Genomic DNA, 6,480 nt, shown 5'->3' with positions numbered 1-6,480 from the left:
TGATTTAAAAACAAAAAGAAAGCCATATTTCTTGACAGCAGTAGTTCCCAGGTGACCGTGGTCCACACTCAGGAAGATTGTGCCCAATCACACATATTTATATTTAAATATAAATATATTTAAATTAGTGTGGCATAATAGCTAAAAGACTGTGCTGTAAATCAGGAAGTCCCTGGTCTGAATCTTGCCTTTGGGTAGGGTTACCAGACTTCCCCGGTTCCCGGGGACAGTCCCTGGATTTGCAAATCTGTCCTCGGGAAACATGGCAGCGGCAGCCTCAGCAGCCCAGAGCCAGCCTGGTAGCACAATTGGCTCTGGGTGGCTTCAGGAGCTGCTCACTGCCATGGTGCCCGCCGTTTTTCCTCGCTGAAAGTCCCTATATAATGTATCTTGTATGCAACAGTTTTTAAAAAACCTGTGCATTTATGTTTCACAGGGTGCAAAAATTGGGCCCAGGGTCTTTTGCCTCACCATCCCCACTAATGACTCCCTGTTGCTACTCAGCTTAAAAAAAAAAAAAGTGTCCCCGGATTCATTGGAAAAAAATCTGGTAACCATACCTTAGGGAAGCCAGTTTCCCCCATCCACAATACTGGGTTATTGTAGGGATCACAACTAGCTAATGTTTGTGAAGTGCTCTGAAGTCTTGAAATGGTTATGCCAATATTATTATACTTGATTATTTTGATAGAAAATTGCCATTATGCCAGCATACTTGGTTGTTTCTTGTCACTGTTATACATGCTGCTGATTTATTATATTGTTTTTAAATGTTAATAACGGACTTGGAAAAAAGACTGCTGCATATACCAAGTGTGGATTTTAGATTGGTTCCTACTGTTTTTCTCCTGTGCAATATTGGAAAATGAAGCAAAAAATCAATTGCATGGCACCCTATGTAATAGGTTTTTATCTAAAATAAATAAATATTGAATTTGCTTTGGTTTCTGCTTTTAATTTCTGTTAATATAGATCTAATCAAATCCTACAATCCTATGATTCCATAACCATCTTTTAGTTACCTTTTTGTTGCTGGTGGTTCTAGGTTTTTTACAACATTCAAGATTTTTTTCCATAAAAGACACAAATTTCATCGTCATTTGCAATGTTTTTATCAGTTTTATAAAGCTGAATTATTGCTTGGGCCCATTTCTCTGAAGAAACTAATAGGAGGAATGCTTGGTTAAAAGCTCAATATTATACAGTGGTACCTCAGGTTAAATACTTACCGTAATTTGTTCCAGAGGTCCGTTCTTAACCTGAAACTGTTCTTGTGGGGGAGGAAGGGAAAGGAGATTGTTAGCCGCTTTGAGACTCCTTAAAGGGAGTGAAAGGCGGGATATCAAATCCAAACTCTTCTTCTTCTTCTTAACCTGAAGCACCACTTTAGCTAATGGGGCCTTCTGCTGCTGCTGCGCCGCTGGAGCACGATTTCTGTTCTCATCCTGAAGCAAAGTTCCTAACCCGAGGTACTATTTCTGGGTTAGCGGAGTCGTATGTAACCCGAGGTACCACTGTATAGGCAGAATATTTTTCTGTGTGTGTGGCTGCATCAGATTCATTTGCAACTGACCTTACATGTGGGTTTGCTTTAACTAAGCCCAGTGTTTTTTTCCCCCTGGGGGTATGCATACCCCTAAACATTTTGTGAATCTAAGTTTGGCCTCATTGAGGGGCAGTATTTTGATATGAGTAGGAAAATGAGAGTACCCCTAAACACATTTTTATAGGAAAAAAGCTCTGACTAAGCCTATGGTTTGTCCTGTAGTCACACTTGCTTTTCTGGGAACTGGTTCCTTTGCATGCCTTAGTCTGTTTTGCTGTCTTTAATGGTATACCATAGCCTAGGTGTTATAAGTAGGGACAATATTTGATGTCTGTGGGATGATATTTTGGAGTCATCCTAATCCTTAATACTCTCAGTGTGGAAGAGTTCCTAGCTAGGAACATATGCACACATATGTTCCCCCACCCCATGGATGCTTTCTATGCTTGCAGTTTTATACTGCAAGAGTCAAACCACAAAAATATCCTGTAGACAGAGTGACTGGACTGCAAGAAAGCTGATCTGATACTGCGCAAGCCACCTAGGTACAACTGAGAGGTATGTTACTCACCTCAAATCAGATGCTCCTTTTGGAATTCCTGAGAAGTGAAGAGAATTTTACAAGGGAAATTCTGGGGGGGGGGAGGTTTTCCAAGGGAGATGTGGATAATACCACTTGGGTGATGTCTCTACATCCCAAGCGCAGCAAGCTGAAACTTCAATAACGAACCAAAAAAAAACCCCTCTGTTGCAATAAGAACCAATCACAACAATACAAACACAACACGTTAGTAGAGAATATATAATAGAATAATGGTATTCAAATTCTAGGAAAAATCCAATCAAAGTTCATATGTACAATATAACAGAGTGGTAGCGAGGACTGTCAAGCCGTGTGTTCAAAATAGATGTCTAAGGACAGTCTCACAACAGTCTTTCAAAAGTTTCAACAGAAGACGTCTCAAAAGTTTAAAAAGTAAAGTCTATCAATAGTCTTTCAAAAGTTTCAATGGAAGTTTTTATTACGTCTGCTGTGGAGGGCTTGCCAAACACAAAACTGCTTTACAGCAGCATTGTGAGGTTGTATAAACAAACCAGTGATTATAGTACAGTGGTACCTCTGGTAAAGAACTTAATTTGTTCTGGAGGTCCATTCTTAACCTGAAACTGTTCTTAACCTGAGGTACCACTTCAGCTAATGGGGCCTCCTCCTGCTGCTGCGCCGCTGGAGCACGATTTCTGTTCTCATCCTGAAGCAAAGTTCTTAACCTGAGGTACTATTTCTGGGTTAGCGGAGTGTGTAACCTTAAGCGTCTGTAACCCGAGGTACCACTGTATTACACACACTGCTTGATAAAATGACTGTGGGGCGGGGGGGGAGAGATTCTTCTTTCTCTATTTCTTTTTAATAGTACCAAATCCTGCTAAGATTTGCATATCCCTGAGAAAAAAGGAGCACTGAAAAACATAAGGGAGAAAACAATGTCGTTAATTTCTGCTTTGGCTTGCTTCCCTGGAGATGAGCTGCCTAGACAGTGGTGGCTGGGATAGCTCAGGCAGAGAAGGGAAGTCAACAGGAGGTGGAGCCCCAGCCCATGACTGGCAGAGTCAGCTTAGTCTAGCCATCTCCTCCTCCTCCTCCTCCTCCCCACCCCTCCTGCTGAGTTCCGCAAGGGCCAATCCTAAAGCTAAGTAGTGCCACCCCTTTCGTTGCTTCTGAGAAAGAAGGCAGGCAAGTAGGGGCTGGCTGAAGGCAAACTGAGGTTAGTAGGGCAGTATGGAAAACACCATACCTCAGTGGTAGAGCCAAGGTACCATCCAGTGGTGGATACCTTGCATGCAGAAGGTCTCAAGTTCAATTCCTGGCATCTCCAGGTAGGGATGGGAGAGACTTCTGTTGGAAACTTGGGAGATTCACTGCCAGTTGCTGTGTACAATACTGAGCTAGATAGACCAGCCATCTGACTCTGTATAAGGCAGTATCCTCTGTTTCTATGCCCCACTTGCTCAAATAGGCCAGCCTCCATTGTACCTGGACCTGAAATAGTCCACTTTGGAGAGAGTGGAAGTATTAGGACTGAATCTTACAGATTAGTTGGGGGGGGGAAATTATATTATGGAGTAGGGGCCAGATGAGAAACTCTGAGCCTCCAGATGTAGGAAGGCAAGATAAGCAAAGTGAGAACGAAACTCTAGATGTAAAGGTAAAGTAAAGGACCCTACGGTTAAGTCCAGTCAAAGGCGACTATGGGATTGCGGTGTTCATCTCATTTTCAGGTCAAGGGAGCCGGCATTTGTCCACAGCTAGCTTTCTGGGTCATGCTGCCAGCCAGGGCCATCTTTACCTGGGGGTGCAAGGGGTGCAGGGCACCCGGGCACTGAATTCTGTGGGGTGCCAGGAACCCGCCACTGCAGCCACCTAAGATCTTAAATATCTACCTGTTATGAAATAAGAAATAATTTTGATCAAGCTAGAAAAACAAAATACATATACACCTAGGTATTACCAAAATGTATACCTACTGTTTGACTAAAGGACTTTCGACTTTGTGCGCTCATTTACCAAAGATGCACCGTGCCAGCAGCGGTGCTTGTCATTCACAATGGCAGCGCTTGACTCAGCAACGGCGCTTGTCATTCACAATGGTGGGGCTTGTCAGACTCAACGATGTCACTTGTCATCCTCAATGGTGCCGTGAACGCAAAATTAACTCTTAAAAAGGTAAAGGTACCCCTGCCCGAACGGGCCAGTCTTGACAGACTCTGGGGTTTGTGCGCCCATCTCACATCTATAGGCCAGGGGCCAGCGCTGTCCGGAGACACTTCCGGGTCACGTGGCCAGCGTGACAAAGCTGCATCTGGCGAGCCAGTGCAGCACACGGAACGCCGTTTACCTTCCCGCTGGTAAGCGGTACCTATTTATCTACTTGCACCCGGGGGTGCTTTCGAACTGCTAGGTTGGCAGGCGCTGGGACCGAGCAGCGGGAGCGCACCCCGCCGCGGGGATTCGAACTGGCGACCTTTCGATCGGCAAGCCCTAGGCGCTGAGGCTTTTACCCACAGCGCCACCCGCGTCCCCAAAAATTAACTCTTACATCATAATAAAAGTTAATTTGGGGCTAAACTAAATTTGGGGGTGCTGGGCGGATCTTTGCACCCCGGCGGCGCATATGCTAAAGACTGCGCTGTGGCCAGCATGACTAAACCGCTTCTGGCGCAATGGAATACCGTGATGGAAACCAGAGCTGCAGCAGTCCCTGTTTGTCTACTTGCACTGGTGTGCTTTTGAATTGCTAGGTTGGCAGGAGCTGGGTCAGAGCAACGGGAGCTCAGTCTGTTGTGGGGATTCAAATCGCAGACCTTCTGATTGGGAAGCCCAAGAGGCATGGTGGTTTAGACCACAGCGTAGATGATGAAGTAAGGTTTAGCAGGCCCAACCTATTTCAGTTTAATCCTTCAGGAACATTATAAAGGGTTGGTTTACTTTATTAGATTCATTTTTCACTTCACACAACCAAAAAGGGCCCCAAAGCAATTCACAGGGGAAGTAAAATGCAAAATGACACAATAAAAATATCAGTTAAAACGATATACTAAGAAGCGTTCATCCAAAAATCATAGAATCATAGAATCATAGAGTTGGAAGAGACCACAAGGGCCATCGAGTCCAACCCCCTGCCAAGCATGGTGAATCACAGAATATTTGGCACAAAAAGCAAACACCAGGAACTGCCACTAATTGAAAGTAGAATGTTAGGAAACAAACCTACCCTAAACTAAGGAAAACAACTTCTCAGGGACGGCACTCAACCAGTCTGGTGGCAACTAATTCTCCCACATGCATGCATCTAGGAGCCCTTGTTGTTGGGGGTGGGGAGAGAGCTTTGCCAGTAATAAATAAAATAAAAAAAATTCCTTCCAGTAGCACCTTAAAGACCAACTAAGTTAGTTCTTGGTATGAGCTTTCGTGTGCAAGCACACTTCTTCAGATACACAGTTGTCTTTAAGGTGCTACTGGAAGGAATTTTTTTTATTTTGACTATGGCAGACCAACACGGCTACCTATCTACTACAGTAATAAATAAGGCAGCTTTGGGAGGGGGGTGATTTTCCTCAGGAAGGCAACAGAAGAGAACATTAAAAAACTCTTCCCTCAAACCTGCCCCCTGTGGTTCTGCCACTGCTCAGGACCCCCTGCTGCTGCTATTTGCATTTTTAAAACATGCATTAAAGTAGCATCTCGTTTGGTCCACAGAGTTTTTAATGTTAAACCATATACGGAAAGGTGCAGAACAGTGCCATGTATATATGAATTGAAAATGTATTAATAACATTTCTAACTGGCTGGTGTGAGGTGAGATTAGTGAGGGATTGCTACGATAAACTTGCCATAACTTACCATGCTACATTATTTTGAGCAATGCAAATGTAATCATATTTTAATTGCTCGCTGAAGCATGCAAAGTTAACGAGGCTTGCTTTTCTGCCTATGTTCTGTGACAGCTATTATTGCTCAGTGAATTTCAAGCTTTCTGGGGTATTTCATAGCTGAGTAGCATAGCATCCTGTTAGCCAATAAAAAAATGGCAAATGTAACCTAGATAACTTGGAGTTCATAATGCCTTTTGTTTTTAAATTGGTTTGATAATGGGGGATGTTTATTCCTATCAGCTGCGTTTCCATGGCAGCAGAAAGCACTCTTTAAACTTGGAAGGCATATAGGATAAATTATTGAAGCTCAGAGCCTATGGCATTACACTAATGGCTTTTACTAGTAACTTCAGAGACTATAGGACCACTGCTCTCCTACTAAATATGCAAAGTAAGCCTGGTACCTTTTCACTGTTGAACTCTTGGAGTTGAGCGCGATGCTTGTACGGTACCATTCATTTTGCAAAACCATAACAGGTCACTATAAAATCCAGTAGAGTGTA

Source organism: Podarcis vaucheri (assembly GCF_965113315.1).
Source record: "Podarcis vaucheri genome assembly, chromosome: 6".
Taxonomy (NCBI): Eukaryota; Metazoa; Chordata; class Lepidosauria; order Squamata; family Lacertidae; genus Podarcis; species Podarcis vaucheri.
This window is presented reverse-complemented; position numbering follows the sequence as displayed.